Genomic DNA, 23045 nt, shown 5'->3' on the forward strand with positions numbered 1-23045 from the left:
TTATGACATGCAATGATTACATGAGTTTCCAGATGTCCTTAAATGATATCCACTTTGGTTGTGAGAGGGCCCAGTTCATCAGAAGGCAATGTTGCAGTTTCAAAATATGTCAGCAGAATCTCATAAAGCATAAAAGAACGAAGCTAAAATCTCATAACTCACAAAGGACTTAGAAGAGGACGCTGCTTATTCTCTTCTCTCAGCGGTGAGTTATTATTATTTCCTACTTTATGAAAACAAAATAGACTAAGTGACATTAATTTAGTCAAATGTATTTCAAATTCATCAATTCACAGAAATTCATTTATCATATAACCCTTGGCATTTCACAGAATAATAGTTTATATAATGCTTATCAGCTTTTTGGGGGTCTTAAAAATGCTTTTAAGGAATTTCAAAGATCTGTTTTCAGAAGAGCTTTAAAATGTTTAATCTAAAAAATATTTAGTCTATTCACATGTATATCTATGTCAAATTGCTTACATTCTCAATAAGGGATGGGGGGATTTGAAATTCAAAATTTGAAAAAATAATGTAAAAGAATTTTACATGAAGTTGGAGGGAAAATGAAATATTTAATTTTTTTAAAGAGAGTAAATATGAGAATCTGGAGGTAATTCTTTTTCAGGGATGAGTTGGACTACATGGCCACTGCAACCTCTTTCATGTGACAAGTATTCACTTAGGCACAGGGATATAGAGGGATTAGCTACTACAAAAAAACAAAACCCAGTTTTGGGCAAATTAGTTTCTACTTTGACTCTAAGGCTATATGAATATGGATAATCTATTTTATCTTTTTGGCTGACATGAGAGGCTAACATGTTAGAATATAAAATTGGAAGGGACCTGAAAGTCTACCCCCCCCTGCCAAAATCATATATCTCATATGAGACATTCTCCCTAAGTGATTACCACTTAATGAGCTCCACTGAATCATCCTATAGCTCTTGCTATTTTAGACAAATATAATGTTCCCTTCAATTGATCCACTACCTCTCTCCCTATAATTTTATCAATTCAGGAATTCCCTCCAGTGATGCAGATTGCATTTCACATATACCTATCTATTCTAAGAAACCCTTGTCCACGTTCTTGTCATAGGGTATCCACCAAATATGTTAGAGGTCTTCCTTGCTTTCTTTTTCTTTTCTTTTCTTTTCTTTTCTTTTTTTCTTTTTTCTTTTTTTTTTTTTTTGCAAGGCAAATGGGGTCAAGTGGCTTGCCCAAGGCCACACAGCTAGGTCATTATTAAGTGTCTGAGGTCGGATTCAAACTCAGGTACTCCTGACTCCAGGGCCAGGGCTCTATCCACTGCTCCACTTAGCCACCCCTCTCCCTATAATTTTAACTCCTTAATTTTCTGCCTGTCCCTTCCAGGAGTAATCTTAATCAACAACAAATGGATCAATTCAACTGGATTCAATTTAATAAATATTTATCAAATTTCTACTTCTTACCAAGCACTCTGCTTGGGAACCATTAAGTAGCTTAAATTTTACCAAGAAGAAATAACATGAATAGAAATAAATAAATTTAAAATAGATATACAAAATAGATATAAAATGATTAATGAGATGGGATAGAAATGCTTAAGATAGCAGTGGAGGGTTGTCAGAAAAGTCCCCTACACGAAATGTCTTGCTAATATATTGTTTACTAATCCAAAAATATGTTACTTATGCTTCAATTTAACCCATTACTAAGACTAAATTTTAATATTGGCCTAGGTGATGTCATTGAGAAGAAGTCATATACTTTTGGGAAGGAGAAAATTGTTAATGTCTTCCCTAACCATATTCCTTATAATGTAGAGTATTATTAATCTGTGTTAATTTTGAATTCTAAGAATGGCTTTATGAAATGACAATCAATCTAGTTGCATGGTAAGAAAAAATGTTTAGTCTATGATTTTTCCATTAGAATTTGAATTCCTAAGAATTGTTAATATTTCATTGAATTTCTCCAGATTTCATGATTAATAAAACAGTTCTTAAATTTCAAACTTCAGCTTTAAATCAGTCTCTAGTCATTTTAAAGTTCTTTTAGGGAGTAATTTATCTGTGAATGTTTTGTTTTTGTTCAACTCTACAAAGTTTGCTGGTAGTATCTCATAGCTCATCAAAATACTATTTAAAGATACCCAAATTATAACGTTAGAAATGAGAAAAATGAACTATTCTGTCTCACCAATTACAGTTGCTGACATGCTTTCTAGTGTCATACATTTTTTCTCTCATCCGTACCTTCTCTTTATGAATTTTTTGATAATATTCACACAAAATAGGGGTGCTTTAGCAAAATCTTCCTCCCTATTTTCCACTGAAAGCTAACTGAAATAAGTAAAACTTAAAAGCTTCAAATATTGTGAAAATAAAGGATTTGGTGATATTAATAGCTCATTTACTCTAAACTGGTTTGGGGAGATTGTTCAATAAAATTCTGTAATTTTCTAAGGGTAGAGTAATCAAGGTTCTGTATTAGGACAAAAGAATTCCCCTAAACCACTTGTATTCTCAAACCCAAGACCTGCACAGCATATCTTCTACCTTCTTTTAGTTATCCTGGGACAGGGAATCCACTCTCATCTCCAAATTTTGAAGTTCCCTGGTCCTCAGCTACTAAGTAGGATGTGGCCAAGGAACATGGCCCAATGGAAATCCTATAGGAGGCATTTATTGTCTTATATCTGACCTCATCTCTCCTGGGCACATCCCCACCCAAGAATGGCATTCTTTGGAGGAATTACATTTACTGTGGCTATTCCTGGAATAAGGAAGTAAAATCTAAATAAATCTAAGTAAAATCATTTGAGATTTGTCCCATGGGAGTCCTTTCCTCCAGCTAACACTCAAATATTCAGGGATCAGTTTCACTAAATTCTCCAATTCTTTCAATTCTTAATTTCAGAATTAAACTTCTAGGGTCCTAATACCATTCAAGTAGGGCCCCAATACCTTTGTATAAATGAACAAAAACATTAAAATTAAAATATTCATCTCTGAAAACTATCCTGAAGAGATCTAGGAACTAATTCCACAAAGTAATTTTTATTGAGACTAAATTTTCAATGAAATTTGATTGCCAATGACTTAATCCTAAGAATAAAAGTGAAAACAGTCTTATTCACTAACTGAAAGGGAGCCTTCTCCTTTCCTCTTATCTGTAAAACTAAAATGAGCCTTCTTTTCAGGGTGGCCATACTGCCTTGAGAGTTTACCACTGAGGTAGGGAATCTCACCCCTAAAGTTATCAAATTGAGCAAACTATTGCTCCCTCAAGATTATGTCGGGGGTAGGGGGGGCAGCTAGGTGATGAGGTGGATAGAGCACCAGGAGTCAGGAGTACCTGACTTCAAATGCAGCCTCAGACACTTAATAATTACCTAGCTGTGTGGCCTTGGGCAAGTCACTTAACCTCATTTGTCTTGCAAAAACCTAAAAAGAAAAAAGAGGAAAAAAGATTATGTCAGAGGGGGCAGCTAGGTGGCACAGTGAATAGAACACCAGTCCTGAAGTCAGGAGGACCTGAATTCAAATCTGACCTCAGACACTCAATGATTACCTGGCTGCATGACCTTGGGCAAGCCACTTAACCCCATTGCCTTGCCATAAAAAAATAACAAGCAAAAAAAAAGTACTCAAAAGGGACATCATTCCCCCAAGCCTCATCTGTTAAAGGATAGGTCTTAAGGTGCTAAAGATGGGTTCTTGATCCCTTTGTAAACCATTACTCAAGTTCTCCCTCAATCAGTTTGATAGGTTCCTCTACTAATAACAAAAACAATTTACTTATTCCTTGTTGAAAACTCTTCTTAAAAAGGCAAAAAACTGAAACTAATTTTTCTAGCTGCTGGCTAGTTAACAAAAAATGAGATACTAGAAGGTTTATTGCTGATTGATCTTTCCTATTTAACAAATGAAAAAGAAAATGGAGGGGGGGGAACTATTAGTATGTTTTAAGTGTTAACATTATGGGCAGATGATTTTTAAAAATAATTTGTTTAAGTAATCCAGAGCTTATAGATTCAAACAGCCCCCCTTAGACCAATTGGAGACCTTCCCTTAAGAGACTTGCCCAGGGTCACCCAGCTAAGTCTCTGATACTGGATTTGAATGCAGGAGGACCCAGGAAGATAAATCTTCCTGAATCCCCTCTGTCCACTGCAGCATCTACCTGTCCATGTGTGGCATATGCTACATACTTAATAAATGTTGATTTTGATTGGTTTGAGATAAAGAGCAAAGAGAAGGAAAATTTGGAGGCAAAAAAGAATAAGGAACTATTTTCTTCTGAATTCTTTTGTCATTATAACACCAAACTGACATTATCCCCCACACACACACACATCGTACCCAACATCAGCACAACTAAATTTTTTCTTCTTTTGCTTCCTCAGCCTGTAAATTTGTGAAGTCCTCCTTCGAAAATGAACCCCGTTGAAAATCAGCCACAACAAAATACCGTAAGCCAAGGAACCAGCAGCAACTGGCAGACTGGGATGTTTGATTTTTTGGATGATTATAGAATTTGTAAGTGGACTCTTCACTATCCTCTGGATTTCAATTGGTTGGTGATCACAAAAAGAGAAATAATAATATTTTTTCTCCTTTTTTTGTATAGTAAGTTCTTTACAGATAATCTTCTGATTAAAGCAATTAATTATATCAATTAATTAAGGATTTCCTTATCTTACACATCTCTTCTCAAAAGAGACCCAGGGAACTCTGTGAAGAATTTCAATTATTTTGATTGTTTGATTAACTGGGGACTGATAGGCATGGACACCCACCTTTCTATGACATGTATGGTGAAGCCTATGGACTCGTTCAGAATTAAGTTTTGTGGGGCAACTAGGTGATACAGTGGATAGAGCACTACCCTGAAATCAGAAGGACCTGAGTTCAAATCTAACTTCAGACACTTAATAATTACCTAGCTGTGTGACCTTGGGCAAATCATCATCTGGTCAAAAAAAAAAAAACAGAATTAAGTTTTGAAAGGCAAAAATAAAACACACAGAATTACAAAGGAAACCAATTTTTTAATGTTTTTAAAAACTTGGACCTCATCAAGAAGTCCCATCTCCTGGCAAAAAAACAAAAACAGAGACAGAATTAAGTTTTGAAATGCATAAAATAAAACACATGGAATTACAAAGGAAAATAATTTTTTTATGCTTTTAAAAACTTGGAACTCACTAAGAAGCTCTGGCATTGGTGTTATTTGGAAGCTTTCCTTTTATCTTCACAGTGACCCCAAGCTCTTTTTCTCTCCTCCTCCTCTCCATAATTCTTTTTTTTGCTCCTTAAAAGGGCCCCTCTAGCATCTATTTCCTCTTTATTGGTTCCCTCCTCTTCATACCCTGCATACTTCCCTTCAATATTTTCAGGCTCCAAGGAGAACTCAGAGAACTCAAAGACAGCCTCTCAGATATCCCTGAGCCTCTGATGTCTTATATGAAAACCTAATATATCTATTATATATAACTAAAATCTAAATTATATATAATTTATCTACTTATATATATATATGATCTATAATATATAATCTATATATACATATATTCTATATATAATGTAAGGCATCAAAATAAAAGGAAAAAAACTTTGGAAATGCTCAAATATTAGGAAGACAGGAAACTTTTAGCTTAGAATTTAGTCCCTTTTTCCCTAAAGGTCTTTTTTTGTAATTGTTTCTACATTCTTCATCTTTTCATTCTTTAAACTTAGAAGAAAGAATCAGATTGAGTCCTATTCAGATAATCATTTAGCACACATTCCTGAGGATCCAGGAGAAAGCAGAGTCAAGTCACAGTAGGAAAAAAAATAGACTAATGTCTGACTGTGGTTTCTTCCGTGACCAGGCCTCTGTGGGACATTCTGTGCCCCCTGCCTTTCATGTGAAGTTGCTAATGACATGAATGAATTCTTCTTATGTGGATGGAGTGTATCCATGAGGACACTCTACAGGACCAAATATAACATCCCTGTGAGTACTTTTTTTGAATACTTGATGAGTTGGGAATTCACCCTCCAAATGATCATGATCTATTTGAGAATGAATTTATGGGAGAACTTTTTCCCTCTGTTTGACATCATTATATTTCTTGCCTTTTGACAAATACTGAATGTCATCTTTACTGCCCTTCATTGTACTTTGAATAGTTCCCAGAGATCACCCCCTTCTCTTCATCCTATTTAATAAGGAGGTAATAAGAGCTTATTCCTCCTAGATCACTGCCTTGTCATGGTAGAGGGGCTTCTGTAGCTCAATAAACTATGAGCTATGTCACGCAGGGTTACCCAAGACAGACAGGTCAGAGTAGTAGAGAGTTCTGACCAAAGGTGACCCATTGAAGAAGGATGGCAAACCATTCCAGTGTCTTTGCCAAAAAAGCCCATGGACAATGAGACTCAGAATCAAGAAGAGTCAATTATTTAAGCAATTAATACTAATTTAATTAACCAACTGATAAGGAAGATATTTTCTTTGGTTCAGTATAAATGATTATGCTAAAAAATACATTCTTACCTTACTGTAAATAATTCAAACATCTTAACCAAAACTACTATGCATGAAACCTCTTCCTTTCTGCTATACTATCTAATAGACAGATAAATATATAGTTAAATACATGGGTACAGATATATACATAGTCACATACATAGATATCTACATATATCAAAAGATAGCTACATAGACAGATACATAGATACACACAAGCAAACATACATAAATAGATACAAAGAGTCAGAGATAGAGATAGAGAAGATACGGTAGAGAAAGAGATAGACCGACAGACGGACAGATATGGTAGATAGATAGACAGACAGATGGAAAAATAGGTATAGAGATGTCATCTGCAGAATTTTGAGATAAACCACCCTCAACTGATGGGATATGTCACATTCTTGAGTACATAAACAAATAGCAATTTACCTCTCTTTATCCTTTAATGATTAACATTGAGCTGAAGATTCTTGCAACCCATAGTTAGCATCTATATCAGTTTTAAGATTTAAAAGGTACTTTACATGTGTTATCTCATTTGATCCTCACAACTCCGTGAGATTGGTGCTGTTATTATCACTACTATCTTACAAATGGGGAAATTGAGGCTGAGAGAGATTAAGTGACTTGTCCACGGTCACACAACTAATAAGTGTTAGAGGTAGGATTCAAACTCAAGTCTTCCTGACTCACAGGTCTTTACCTTCTACCCACTGCTATCCTTGTTCTGGCTGGCCCATGGAGCTTCAAACCTACATGGCTATTACTAATCTACCTTCTTCTAGAACACAGTGTTTTGGCAGGGGTGAGGTTATATCTCTTCTGCTTAAACTGAAATGTCAGGAAAGACTAATGTGACTCCAAATAATTTGGCAACAGTATGACATTATCTACATATATCAATCACAATTGTGAACTCTCAGTGGTCAATTTTCTGCAATGCCCTTCTCAGAATGGCCAAAAGCATGATTCTTTCAACAATGGTAACCAGGGGGCAGCTAGGTGGTGCAATGGGTAGAGCACTGGCCCTGGAGTCAGAAGGACCTGAGTTCAAATGCAGCCTCAGACACTTCATAATTACCTGGCTGTGTGACCTTGAGCAAGTCATTTAACTCCACTGCCTTGCAAAAACAAACAAGCAAAATAAAACAATGGTAACCAGAAACGAATTACCCAACAATACAGTTTAATATCAATTGAAGATGCAGGATGTAAGTGCAAAGTACAAAGTTCACATATGCTTTGTGACCACAATCAAACCGAAGACTTTTCTAGGCACCAAACTTCTTTTGACTGTATTCACAAAAACAATATGCATATCTAGAAAAGCCAATTCGGGGAAGGAACTGGATCTTTACAAAACCCATCTACAACTATCCTATAATTTAGAGTCTCGGTTATGTAACTTGCTGGGAGACCCAGAACAATGTGTATCTGAAATGGGACCAGATAGACTTCATTCTGAGGCTGGTCATTTATCACTGGTCAAACATTAATTGAATTGAGAGTGGGCCTCATAAGAAGTTGTTTTGGAGGTAACTGGGTGATACTATGCAGAAAGTAATGACATTTTCTGGGTCTCCTGCCTTCAAATTCTTTGTTTTTCCACTTCATCTTCCTAAGGTAGCTTAGAGGTGCAGTAGTGGATAGAATACTGAACCTGCAATCAGGAAGATCTGAGTTCAAATCCATCCTCAGAAATTTGCTAATTGTGTGACCCTGGGCAAGTCCCTTAGCTTCTATATGGCTCACTTTCCTAAGCTATAAAATGGGAATGATGACCTTGCAAGCTGCTATGAGGGTAAAATGAGATCATGTTTGTAAAGCACTTAGCTTTACAGAATCTAGTGCTTAATAAATTTCCCTCTTTCCTTTTGAGGAAGGTGGGAATGAAAATTAAAAACCAGAAGTTGGGTTCCCAGCTGTCCAGAGTGAGAGCAGAGTCTTTAAAAAAGAAACCACAAGGTTGAAGTAACATGGTGCTAATGTGGGTGCTAATGAGAACCCCAAAGGGACGTGGAGACAGGTTCCTTCCAGACCAAAGGATGTCATAGATTGAGTTGATCATGCGACCATACAGTTAGAATGGATCAGATTCAATATTAGAGGGGATGATCTAAGACCAAACCTCTTATTTCATAGATGCAGTAACTGTTAGACTGGGATATTAGATAGTTTGGGCAACAGTACACTATAACCAGAAGTAGTAGAGTCATGAGTTGAACATGGGTCCTCAGATTTCAAAATCAGTGATCTCAATGATAAATTGTGAGAATTCCATAGGAACTCAGAGATCCTCTGGTCTAATATTTTTACTTTAGGGATAAGAAAACTGAAGTGAGAGAGATTAGATGATTTGTTCAAAGTCTCCTAGCTAATTAGTGAAAGTGTGGCATAACAGCTTGTGCTTTCCCTTTGTGGCTATCTTCCTTTTATCCTATATATTTATCTTGTTTGCTCATAGTTGTCTGTATGTTTTCATGGCAATTAGTCTATAAACTCCTTGAGGGAAGGAACTGGTTTTTGCCTTTCTTTGAAACCCCACCCCACCCCCAACACTTATCAGAGTGCCTGGTACATAAAAGGGAAATAAATACTTGCTGGCTTGAGTACTAGACTTAACAACAAAAAGAATTAGGTTCTAATTCCACTTTAGACACATTTTTGCTGTATGACCATGGGCAAGTCACTTATCCTGTCTGAGGGTCAGTTTGTTCAATGGGAATGATAAAACCCACCACTGTGCAAGGATATTGGGAGGCTTAAATGAGGCAAATTGTTTAAGGCACTACTCATATTTTGAAGTCCTTAAAGTAGTGATCACCATCATTGCTGTTATCATCATCATCATCATCATCATCATCATCATCATCATCATCATCATCATTCCTACTCTATCCCACAGATATGAATTAGAAATAGGCAGGGGCAGCTAGGTGGCATGGGGCAGCTAGGTGGCGCAGTGGATAAAGCACTGGCTCTGGAGTAAGGAGTACCTGGGTTCAAATCCGGTCTCAGACACTTAATAATTACCTAGCTGTGAAGCCTTGGGCAAGCCACTTAACCCCATTTGCCTTGCAAAAAAAAAAAAACACCTAAAAATAGGTTATTTTTGGCTATGGAAAAATATGTGTATGCTTAATATAGGAATATGTTTTGCATGATTAAATATGTAGAATGGGTACCACAGAAATATGAAGAGAAACTTTTAGGGAGGTACCCTAGGTTTCTGTGCTGTTTAACCATAGATGCAATTTTACTTATTTTATGCAAATTTACTTGCAATTTTACTTCTATTGAGGGAGAAGAGCTAATCTGGGAAGTTGACAGAAATGATTTTTAAAGACCATCCATAAAATGTTAATTTGTTTTTTAAATATTTTATTTTTTCAATTACACATAAAAATAGTTTTGACATTAATTTTTTTTATTTTGAGTTCCAAATCCTCTTCCTCCCTCTGTCCTCTCCTCCCTAACCATATTGAGAAGGTAAATAATTTCATGACTACACATGTGCATTCATGGAAAATATATTTTCATATAAGGTAAAAATATTTTTAAAAGAAAATACTTAAAGGCTACATATAAATCAACTTTCTTCTTTTAAAATACAGGGATCTATTTTTAGTGATTTCATGTGGCTGACTTGTTGTCCTAACTGTGCCCTTTGTCAACTTAAGAGAGATATTGAAAAAAGAAAAGCAATGAACGCTTTTTAGAGCAACTTCTGGTAAGTCCCTGTAAATTTGTTTTTCAGAGAATTAAGAACTAACCAAGATTTTTTTCTATTTCCCTAAGTGTTTTTCCATAGATATATGGGGTATTAAAATAAGTTTTATTTCTAGGTTGTTAAGTTTTGTTAAATGATGTGAAATGAGAACCTAAGATAATCCTGGTATATTTATGTGATTATTCAAAGATAGTGAAATAATTTATTTTGTAAGAATAGAAGGGAGATCCCTGATTCTCTAAAAACTAACAAGTTCCCAAACAAAGAAATGATTGCAAAAACCAGTGCATAAATGTAATAGAATATTACTGTTCAGTAAGAAATAAAGGACATAAGGAGTTGAAGGAAATTAAGACAATAAATATGTGTTACTGTTTTAAGATTCCTTTAAGGGAGACTATAGCTTATAGAACAAACCTCATGGAAAAATATTGAGAATGACATTTTTTTTTTGAAGTTTAGAATGGCTATTTTGTCCATCACCAGCTTGTTTTTTTTCTACCTCACAACAATACAACCTCCAAATAATATTTTGCCCTAACCTCTGATTTGCAACTTGGCTAGTTCCAGGGGGTCACTCAAAATTAGATTATAGGAACTCCACTCTCAGAAGGGCACTTTGAAGATAGAGGGAAGATACAGGATGCAAATTAGAGGCAACTCAGCTGAACTCTCTCTATATGCCCCTTCCAAACAACTTCAAAATAACACCTCAAATCAAATTTTGGAATAGGAAAGCTAGCAAAAGGTCAGGGTGAGATATTTTTCCAGCCTAAGAAAACTTAGGAGCTTATCAAGAGAAGTTTATCAGTGTAAAGACTGGCAAATTTCCTTCTGTGGGGGAGGGAAGTAAGATTAGGGGAAAAATTGTAAAACTCAAAATAAATAAAATCTTTATAATTAAAAAAAAGGAGAGAAGTTTATGAAACCTGAGAAGAAGCCTGCTTAGAATTCATACATGGGTGGCAACAACAGCAGCCACAGTAGCAGCAACAATAGCTTTGGGAATTCTGTTTAGAAATGGTAAAGGGGTCAGACAAATGGTCAAAAAGAGATAAGCAGGAATGCTTCATCACCCATAGGTAGTTCTGGATTGCAGTATCAGGGCACAGAAGAGCACTGGGGTTCAGTCACAAGGGAGCAGAGACCCTGGTCACATCACTAAACCATAGAGGAGCACTAGCGTTTGTAGCTGCAGGGGACTAGGGGTCCATTCTGGGTATTGACAAAAGTATAGACCAAAAAAGTAGTGACCATATTTCTTCCAAAATCAAATCATTTTGGAAAAACCCAAAACTTGTAGATCCCCAGAAAAACAGCATGAAAAAACCTGAAACTTGGGATAGTGCTTCTCCACCCCTAGGTGATCAAAGTCATGAAATAGACTGAGAAAATGAGCACACAAACACAAAAAAAACTGATCATAAAATGGCAGGAAAGACCAAGACAAAAAGTCAGAAAAAGACAACAGCATGAAAACAATTACAGAAAAGTCTCCATTAAAAATGCTAATTTGGACCAAAGACCAACAGGAATTCCTGGAACAGTTAAAGAAAGAAATGAGTGGAGAAGAAAAACTGGAAAAATAAATGAGACTGATGCAAGAAATTTATGAAAAGAAAATTAACAGTTTGATAAAAGAGGCACAAAAAAGTGAAGAAAATAATACCTTAAAAATTGTTCTAATGGCAAAAGAGGCACAAAAATTCCCTGAAGAAAAGACTTCCTTTAAAAACAGAATAGGACAAATGAAAAAGGAGAAACAAAAATTTACCTAAGGGAAAAAATTCCTTATAAAACAGAATTAGGCAAATGAAAGCTAATGACTCCACGAGACATCAAAAAACAATAAAGCAAAATCAAATGAATGAAAAAAAGAAGAAAATGTGAGATATCTCATTGGAAAAACAAATGACCTGAAAAATAGATGGAGAGTTAATTTAAGAATTCAGGAACTACCTGAAAGCTATGATCAAAGAAAGAGCCAAGACTTAATATTTCAAGAAACTATCAAGAAAAATTGCTCTGATTGCTTAGATCCAGAAGGTAAACTAGAAATTAAAAGACTCCACCAATGATCTTCTGAAATGATTCCAAAATAAAAACTTCCAGGAATATTATAACCAAATTCCAGAACTCCCAGATCAAAGAGAAAATACTTCAAGCAACTAAAAAGAAACCATTTAAATATCTTGAGGCATCACACAAGATTTAGTGGTTTCCACATTAAGGGAGCAAAGGGCTTAGAATATGATATTATAAAAAAGCAAAGAAGCTTGGGTGACAATCAAGAAAAACCTATCCAGTAAAACTGAGTTTCATGGAGAAACATTTCCTTCAGGGGGAAAAAAATAGCTATTTAATGAAATAGAGAACTTTTAAGCATTCTTGATGAAAAGATGAGAACTGAACAGAAAATTTGTTATACAAATACAGGACTCAAGGAAAGCACAAAAAGGTAAACATGAAAGAGCAATTATAAGGGTCTCAGTAAAGTTAAACCGTTTGCATTCCTGTGTGAAAGGATGATGCATGGAACTCCTAAGAACTAATTATAATTTTTAGGACAGTTAAAAAGAGTTTACATAGACAATTGGCATGGATATGAGTCAATTATGTTGGAATGATCTCTGGAAATAATGAAGGGACGAGAAAAAGGAATCCACTGGAAGAACGGGAAAGGGAGAGGTAGACTGGGGAAATTTTTCTCACATAAAAGAAGTATACAAGGAAGAGCTTTTATGGTAGATGGGGAAATGATGGGGCAGGCAATGCTTGAACCTCACTTTCCTTGGATTCAAAGGGGAAAGGAGTCACAAACACACAGTTATTTAGAGGTCAAATAGCTTTTGAGGAAGAAGAGAATAAAAAAGGGGAGAGAAGAAATAGAAGAAAATATGATGGAGGGAAATATACAGTAATCATAATTGTAAATGTGAATGGAGTGAGCTCACCCATGAAATGGAAGTGAATAGCATAATGGATAAGTGAACAGCAGAATCCAGCAATATGTTTACAAGAGACACACTTGAAACAGAAAAAAAAACACACACAGAGTTAAAATATTCCAGAGAATAATTTGGAAATAGACCCGAAGTACTACTAGGTCTGTATCCCAAAATGTTCAAAGAAAGAAAAGTTCATTTTAATAATATTTATAACAGGTCCTTTTGAGGTAGCAAAAAATTGGAAATCGGGGCAGCTAGGTGGCACAGTGGATAGAGCACTGGTCTTGGAGTCAGGAGTACCTGGGTTCAAATCCAACCTCAGACACTTAATAATAATGACCTAGCTGTGTGGCCTTGGGCAAGCCACTTAACCCCATTTGTCTTGCAAAAACCTAAAAAACAAAATTGTAAATCAAGAAGATGCTCATCAATTGGAAAGCCAGTTGAACAAATAAAACATGGCACTCTATATATGAACTGATACAAAGTAAAGTAAGAAGAATTGTGAGCTCATCTTGCCTAGTAACAAGGTTGCAATGATGATCAATTGTAAAAAATATGGCTACTCTGATCAATACAATGTTCCAAGATAATTTTAAGACTCATGATGAAAAGCATTACATAAATGTTAGCTATTCCAGTTTAGACATGGAAACTTCTCTAGCTCCCAACCCTCACCCCACCTCCCATATTTGTTAAAACTGGCTCTTGCTTAGGACCCAAGACTCTTTATCAGACTTCTGCTTCCTAAGGGATTCTAGTGACTTAGGATTCACTTGTTTTTTCAGGGTCAGTTCATATCTGCTGACCTGAAATCCTGTTCATCTTCCAGCTATTTTATTTGTAGCAGCAACAAAATCATAGTTTCATTCAGAGTATCTTGGTAGGCTGCCAGCTGCCATTCTTTTCAAATTCCCTACAAATGGGGTGCACTTCCCAGAATTTCACCATTCCCAAGCTCACCAAGTATCAGTTATCTGATAGGGAACTTGGGTCGGGAAGGGGCATAGTGTGGACATTCATTTTCCCCATTGTTCCATTTCCTCATCTACCCTGGGACTGGAGTTGACTGACTGAAATCTTTAGACCCAATCAGGGACACCTGATTTTTATAAAGCTATACTTTGACCTCTCGATGAAAGCAATTTGACTATCCAAGTGCAAGACCAATGATAAAGAGTCTGATGCTACAAATGGAGTATTTACCTCTTCTAAAACTCCAGATAAACTACTTGAATCTTACCAATATGATAGAGATCCCATAGTATTGCAGGGCAAGGGGGAATCATTTCAGTTACTAGCTATGTGACCATTTCACAAAACCTTGGTTTCTTCATTTGTAAGGTGGGAATAATGATCTCTCACTACCTACCTCACATGGTTGCTATGACCTGCAGGTTGAACCTTTAGCAGAAATACAAATTTCAGCTTGGTTCCTACCATAACGTCTCTCAAGTGTTAATCCAAACCATGGAGTCATATTTCATTTTGACCTTTAAAGAAATGTAAATAAGTAATTTAAGCAATTTAGTATTGAGGTGGGTCTACGATTGAAGTTGAGCAGAATTTTAATACGAAAATAGAACTGAAAACTAAATTCCTTTTGTGTATCTTCTTATTACAGAACAAGCCTTAATTTACTACAAAAGGACCTGGAACCAGGTATTATATGTAATCAGCTTATTAAATTGAGTGCTTACCTGTCTCCTGCTAATGAATCATAGTACAAAGATAACTGAATCACTTCAGAGTCTGACTTTGGGACCTACAAGCAATCCATAACTTACCCTAAGAAGTACCAGCAAAAATAATCTTCTTATGACTCTTTTATGTGATGAGACTACTCTCCTCCCATTAATGATATTAATCACTGTTCTGTTCTCTTTATATAATGCTTCTTGGAAAGTTGAGATTTAAAAATATTTCTAAGCAAAATGCTACAATAAATAAGCAGGGTATAATCCTGACCCATGATGAAGTTCAAAATCATGATTATTTTTATCTCATTCTCTCCATTTCCCCAAATATCTGGAACAACCCCCCCCCCTATCAGAATGTATAAAATTATCATGGAATTCCATCACATAGAAGAAGTGTTTCTATGCTTTAAGAGATTAGAAACTGCCAGGGCAGAGAACCAAAGACTATAGTTGAATTTGAAACTGTCTGTCTTCATCAAGGGAGGAAAGAAGTTCCATTTTTGGAAGCTAGAATAATAAGAAACAGGGATGATCTACTGAAGCATGAGGAGTTCTATAGAGCTGGACATAGCTTTGGTTTGTTAAACCTCTCTCCTGGAGCCCTAGGGAAAATCTCTACAACGCATCTCCTTAAGGTTCATTTCTAGGATCTCTACCTAAAAAAGATGAATAAATCTATCCTTCTAAGTCTTTTCTAGTTGGAATGTCACCTGTGGATGCACATTAAATGTGGATGATCTCCAAGGGTCTGATCTGAACTCTCCAACCTTTACTTTTTTTATGCTCTCCCACTGGGCAATCTTATCAGCTCCGGAGTTCAATGTTCATCTTTATGCTGATGACTCTCAGATCTAGAGAAGCAGCTTTAGTCTCTCTCTTAAGCATAAGCTCCCCCAAATCAATTACCCACTGGACAAAGCAAACTAGATGACTAGGCATCTCAAACTCAACATGTCCAAAACTCATCTTTCTCCCCAAATCCTCCTCTGTTCTGAACTTCCCCATCAGTGTCAAAGATATTACTATCTTCCCCAGTTACTAAGACTCACAGACTCCTCACTTAGTTGCATACATCCAGTTTCCAAATCTTGATCCTAGCTTTATAATATCTTTCAAAAATTTCCCATCTTCTCCCTTCATTTAACCACCATCTTAGTTTAAGATCTCCTTGCGGGCAGCTATGTGGGGGGTGGCTAGGTGGCACAGTGGATAGAGCACCAGCCCTGGAATCAGGACGATCTAAGTTCAAATCAGGCCTCAGACACTTAATAATTACCTAGCTGTGTGACCTTGGGCAAGTCACTTAACCCCATTGCCTTGAAAAACCTAAAAAAAATTAAAAAAAAAAAGGTCTCCTTGCTTCTCACCTGGACTATTAGAAAAGCTTTCTATTGTTTGTGTTTTGACCAAAAACTGGAGAGTTGTCCCTCCCCAGATTGGTTTGGTTTTAGTTTTGTTGTTTTTTTTTAACTAGTAAAAGAGGACATTCTTTGCTTCATTTGCCTTAATCACTGAATGGGTATTGCCTCAGTCTAATTAGACCTGTAAAGACCTTGATTTAAAAAGACCAAGGTTTCCCATTACATCCAGGGCCTTCTCCAGTCATCTTGATCTATATTTGGCTACTAAACCCAGATGGAGGAGAAAGTAAGGCTGGTGACTTTACACAGCTCTGCCTCACTTAAATCCAACTCATTTGCATGTCATGGATAAATGACAACAACAGCAATAATTGGTCTCCCTGCCTCAAGTCTATACCTTTTCCCATTTATCCTCCCCTCAGTTGCCAATGTGATTTTCACAGAGTGGAGCTGAATCTTGTCAACCCTGCCCCCAATAAACTCCACTGGCACTCTATTACCCCTAAGATCCAATACGAAGTCTTTCATTTGAGCTTAAAGGCTTTTCACTAATCCTTCCAGTCTTTTTACTCTTCATTCCCTCCAAGGAGTTGGAGATGTATTCTCTAGTCCCAGGCATATCATGCTACTTGCTGCTTCTTCAATGACCTATCTTCTTCATACCTTGGCACTAATTGACCCCCATGTCTGGAAAGCTTTCCCTTCTCTCTTCTGCCTTTTGGTATCCTTGATTTCCTTCCAGACAGTGCAAATGCCACTTTTTGCAGAGGGCTTTCCCTAAGGTTACATTCCTTCTACTCCAGATTTATCTTTATGTACTTATTTATTTATATGCTGTCTCATGGGGTGGCTAGGTGGTGCAGTGGATAGAGCACTGGCGGCCCTGGAATCAGGAGGATCTGAGTTCAAATCCAGCTTCAGACACTTAATAATTACCTAGCTGTGTGACCTTGGGCAAGTCACTTAACCCCATTGCCTTAAATTTAAAAAAAAAATTAAAAAATATTGCTGTCTCTCCCCTATGCCCCCCATCCAATATAAACTTCTTGAGGGCAGAGATTGGTTTTTTGCCTTTTTGTGTGCATTTAGCACTTAACACAATTTCCATAACATAGAACATATTTTAAATGCTTAAAAGAATTTTCAATGTTCAAAGGAGACATCTGAAAAGAGGTGAGCTATTTCTTTCCTTTAGAGCAAGTATGCTCTAACCTTTTCTCTCAGAGACAGTTAGGCAATATATTCCCCAGTCAGGGTTTCTAGGCATCCTGAAGCAAATGGATCTCTCTTTTCTGCTATCAGCTCAACCCGCCCCCATCAGCTGTGTTCCCCTCAATTTATTATGGGAATGGGGACTAGCATCTCTAGTTCCATTTATCCACTTTATAGTAAAATTAGCTCTTACGAAGGAATAAGGAAGGACAAACAAATCAGCTTTTCCAAAGACAGGAAGAACAAATATATATTTCCTCCCCTCCAACACCTTGGGGGAATATTTGTACCCACTTTTGTATATCTATTAAATGTGGATGACCCATATGGTCTGATAGGGGCTCTCTCACTCAGTGATCGAATGAGTTCCCATGGGTTCAATGATCATTACTAGATTAGATGACTCCTAGATCTAAAGAGTTAGCCTTAATCTCTCTCCTAAGCATCAGCCCCATCAAAACAGATGTCTGTTGGGTTCAGAACTTAGCTCAGTTCCTACATCACCCTAAATTTAGGAAACCTCAGGTCCAACTTCAGCTCTAACACCTACTAGTCTCATAACCTGAACAAGCTGACTCACTTCTCAATTCGAGCTTCCTCAACTATCAAATTAGTATGATAGTGCTGGGGTGTTATGCCCTGGTAATGCTTCCATATTTCAAGAACCATTTCAGTTACTAGTTCCTACTTTTGGTCGTGTGATGTTCCAGCACTGGGAAGATTTGGCATTTTACCATAAGGGGACAAGTCCTGAGTAGTGCCTCCTGTATTAAAATTAAGAGAAGAATCTGTCTCTAGTTTGGCCTCTTACTTGATTCATCCATGTGGCAGATAGACTCTTCATGTACTGGGATGGGAGGATGTGTAGCAGAGTTCTTACCCTTATCCTCCCACTAGCCTCCGATATAAAGCTCCCATATGATTTATGAGTTCAACTAGGGGAGCCCCTGGCTACTCTTTATACTTTGTATTTCCTTTATTTAGTAAGTGATTGAACATCACCTTGTGAGTTTGAGAGATCAGAGAAGTCCCTTTGGGGTGGCTAGGTGGCACAGTGAAAAGAACACTAGGAAAAAAATAATAAAAAAAATTTTTTTAATAAAAAAAAAGAACACTAGGTCTGGATTCAGGAAGATCTGAATTCAAATGTAGCCTCAGACATTTAATAGCTAGGTGACCCTGGGCAAGTCACTTAGTCCTGTTTGCCTCAATTCTTCATCGATAAAATGAGCTGGAGAAAGAAATGGCAAACTACTCTAAGTATCTTTGCTAAGAAAACCCCAAATAGTGTCAACAAGAGTCAGACATAACTGAAATGATTGAATAACCACAAAGTAGTCCCTTCAGGTTAGAGCTAAATGGTAAGGAAGGAGTTCCCATGTTCTGGGAAAAGAGAACCACCAACAAAAGAATCAACCTAAGCTTACACATTTTAGCCATCAGCAGGTATCAAGAGTTGTTTGGACAATGTAAAAAGGAAGTAAAATATAGAATGTCTAATTAGCAGTCCTGAAAACTTCTCTATCCTATAAAGTTTAAGTATCAGTTTCTCAGCACATTGTTAACAGTAACTGCCAGCTATAGAATCACATTTATTGTTCTGTTAAAGTAGATTGTTGAATCTTTCCTGGTTAGCATTTCTTTTGTATGTAGAAATTCACTCCCTGTTCTATTTTCAATTCATATTATATATTGAATAACTTTTTTTCCTCCTTTTGAAGAAAACTTAGATGTGAACCATTAACTAAACTAAAAGTAAAATCATCCCCTAGGAATTGAGGTGGGGTTTAATGAGCCAAAGAGTATGAGAAAAGAGAGTCCTCTCATTTTAGAGGGCAGAGTTCTCAGATTAAAACTGGTCTAAACCACTTTTGAGGGCTACAAAACAGGGAGTGGCAAAGTACCCCATCTTCAAGTTTAGAACTTGTATTACTCCCCTATCTCACAGGTTTGTCATTGGAAAAGCCCTAGATAAACCTTAAAATACTTACTATAATGAGTTATTATCCTCATTTTTATCTACAATAAAATTGTAGAATGATGTTTTCTCTTCCTGCTGCAGATCATAGTGATCTTTCCTTTTCTCAATGTTGGGCTTACTTGAAGGTCGGCAGATGTGACATAACTATCCAGAAGGAAATTGCTTTATAGCATTCTGTTTCTAAAGTCTCTCTAATAATATCTCTATCTTCGACTTCTTTTGCAACTCTCCTAGCACTGCAATCTCCTAGAGTCTGGCCTTTATAAAAGGCATTTGTTATCTGCCTCATGCCCTTATCCTCCCACACCCCATCAATCATGCATGAAATAGAGCTCAATAGAATTGAACTCCCAGAAGTTTTCTGGGAAAGCATAGTTATGGTGAGGTCTTTAGTAGATGGGACTTTTGGTACTTGTCCAAGTACTCTCTCTCAAGGGGAATCTAACAATTCCAAATCACAATGTTGCTTCTATGTCAATTTTCAAACATTGTCTACTAGTTTCTATGTTTTCCCATTTACACGTGTAATGGGACTATTCCCCCACTTCAACATATGGAAATATTCTTTGGCTACTTCAGGTGGAAGTGGAGGCAAAGGGAGCGTCTAGCCATCTATGACTCAGGAGAGTTACCTGATTGGTTCCTGATTCAAGAGAGGTGATGAAGTACAGTTCCACACCTGCCTCTTGAATATAGCCCTTCAGGTGGCAAGATGTAATTTCAGAGAGAGGTAGAGGAAGGTAGCCCCTCTCTATCCTGACATAATGGCAATGAGAGCCACCACTCCCCACAGGAATCATCAATCAATCAATAATCCCTTATTAAGCACCTTCCAGGCACCAGGCATTGATAAGGGGGAAGTGTGTGAGACCATCATAAAGATCAAGGCTCTTAGATGTGAAAAACTTTTTTTTGTTTTTTTTTTATTTTTGTTTTAGGTTTTTGCAAGGCAAATGGAGTAAAGTGGCTAGCCCAAGGCCACACAGCTAGGTAATTATTAAGTGTTTGAGACCAGATTTGAACCCAGGTACTCCTGACTCCAGGGCTGGTGCTTTATCCACTGTGCCACCTAGCTGCCCCTATATGAAAAACTCTTGACAGGTCCTGGAGGTGTGAAAGCTCAGATTTTTTTTTATTTCATGAGTTTGCAAAGTTCATCACATGTCTGCACAGTTCAAGCAGTTTCACAGATCAAACTTTTTTTCTGCAGAGACTGCACATTAAGGTCTTTAGACCCACTGAATAACAAAGGTCTAGGTAAAAATACCTGAGGGAAAGAGAGAAAGGAAAACAGCCATAAGGATTGGCTGGGCTTAGTGAGTCTGCCCGATGGGGAATCTGGGCCAAACTTTTATAGTCTTGCCTACTTCCTGTTCAGGGAAAAGTCAGGGAAAAACAGGTTAAAGGGGTATGTGACTGGGATAGAGCACCAGCCCTGAAGTTCAGAGGACCTGAATTCAAATCCCATCTCAGACACATAATAATTACCTAGCTACCTTGGGCAAGTTTTGTAAAAAAAAAAAAAAAAAAAAAAAAAATTTAAAAAAAATCAATATAAACACAAATCATTGCTTTCAGAATTCTTTAAAACCATTAGGCCATCTTTGAAGACTTTAAATTTTCAACACATTTTATTAATTTCAAATGTAACAAAATAGTAGTAAAGAGCAACCAGATTTCTAAGTAAGGTAACACATGAATTATTAGATTTACTTGGGGGCGGTTGGCAGAGCCAAGATGGCGACATGAAGGGATCGAGTCTTAGGAGCTCTCTGATAAAAACACATAAACTAAGGACTCTAAACTTTCGAGAGACAGAACCCACAAAGGGACCCAGTGAGGCAGTTCTCCTACTCAAGGTAACCTGGAAAAGAGCAGAAAGGCTCTGCTCAACGGAGTCAGAGGGGCGGCCCACCAGAGGGGTGGCCCACCACACCGAAAGAACTTCATCCTCCCGGAGGCAGCCCCAGGGCGCTGGGAGTCACAGCTCACAGCAGCAGGAGAGTCTCCTGAGCTACACCCCGGGGAGCACCGGGCACAAAGTGGGGGAACAGCCAGGGACCTCTGCCAGAGCGAGCACGCGGAGCCCAGCCTTCAGGGCATACAGCCAGCAGCTTGGTCTTTTGGCCCAGACCTGGAAACAGAAGCAGGTGGAGCCAGTAAGCAGGAGCCTCCAGGGCATGAGCCTATTTTGCTGAGGGAGGGGAGTGAAGAGAGAGAAACTGCAGAGCTCTGTCCTCTGCCCCTGGAACAGGATTCTGGGGTTCTGACCACATTCAGATCCTGATCTCAGTCTAGGCCCCCCCACAGAACAACAGGGCCCCCCCCACCTCAGCCCTCAGCCCCGTGGCAGAGGGGGGTGATTATGGTCATTCACAGACCAGGAGGGAGGACAGAACCTCACACACTGAGACGCTTGTGAGAGTGTCCCAAAAGCTCAGGAAGCACCCCAAAAAACAGGCTTAGGCTGGGAAAAAGAACAAGCAAAGAAACAAGAGGAAGACCATTGAGAAATATTTTGCAAATGAGCCCAAGAAGGATCAAAATACTCAGTCTGAAGATGAGGAAGCACAAGCTCCTGTATCTAAAGACTCCAAGAAAAACAGAAATTGGGCTCAGTCTATGATAGAGCTCAAAAAAGACTTTGAAAATCAAATGAGGGAGTTAGAAGAAAAACTGGGAAAAGAAATGAGAGAGATGCAGGAAAAACATGAAAAATGAAGTCAGCAGCCTAGTCAAGGAAATCCAAAAAAATGCTGAAGAAAATAGCATGCTAAAAAACAGCTTAGGTCAAATGGATAAAACAGTTCAAAAAGTTATTGAGGAGAAGAATGCTTTAAAAAGCAAAATTGGCCAGATGGAAAAAGAGATGAGAAAACTCTCTGAGGAGAACAAATCCTTCAGACAAAGAATAGAATTCAGGGAGATTGATGAATTTACCAGAAATCAGGAATCAATACTTCAAAACCAAAAAAATGAAAAATTAGAAGAAAATGTGAAATATCTCATTGAAAAAACAACTGATATGGAAAACAGACTTAGGAAAGATAATTTAAAAATTATTGGAATACCTGAAAGTCATGATCAGGAAAAGAGCCTTGACATCATTTTCAAAGAATTACTACAGGAAAATTGCCCTGATATTCTAGAAGCAGAGGGAAAAATAGAAATGGAGAGAATCCACCAATCCCCCCGAGAAAGAGATCCCAAAAAACCAACCCCCAGAAATATTATAGCCAAGTTCCAGAACTCCCAAGTCAAAGAGAAAATATTACAAGCAGTCAGAAGGACACAGTTCAAATATCGTGGAGCTGCAGTCAGGATCACACAGGACTTAGCAGCAACTACATTGGAAGCTCATAGGGCTTGGAATATAATATACTGGAAGGCAAAAGAGCTTAGAATGCAGCCAAGAATTAACTACCCAGCAAGGCTGAATGTCCTCTTCCAGGGAAAAAGATGGACTTTCAATGAACCAGGGGGATTTCAAATGTTCCTTTTGGAATGGCCAGAGCTGAACAGAAGGTTTGATCTTCAGATACAGGACTCAGGTGAAGCATGGAGATTGGAGGAGAGGGGGGAAATATGAGGGACTTAATG

General features: G+C 37.5%; 2 long non-coding RNA genes across 4 annotated transcripts in view; one reads left to right on the forward strand and one right to left on the reverse strand.

Moving 5' to 3' along the window:
• LOC141517481 (uncharacterized) lies at positions 1-22293 on the forward strand. Its single transcript, XR_012476874.1, has 5 exons — positions 1-205; positions 4400-4532; positions 5867-5991; positions 10128-10243; positions 14816-22293. It is a non-coding gene; the product is annotated as an uncharacterized LOC141517481 (long non-coding RNA).
• The window catches only part of LOC141517482 (uncharacterized), a 72128-nt gene that overhangs the window by 36478 nt on the left and 12605 nt on the right, over positions 1-23045 (reverse strand). The window lies entirely within an intron of this gene.

This window comes from Macrotis lagotis, chromosome 3 (genome assembly GCF_037893015.1).
Source record: "Macrotis lagotis isolate mMagLag1 chromosome 3, bilby.v1.9.chrom.fasta, whole genome shotgun sequence".
Lineage (NCBI taxonomy): Eukaryota > Metazoa > Chordata > Mammalia > Peramelemorphia > Peramelidae > Macrotis > Macrotis lagotis.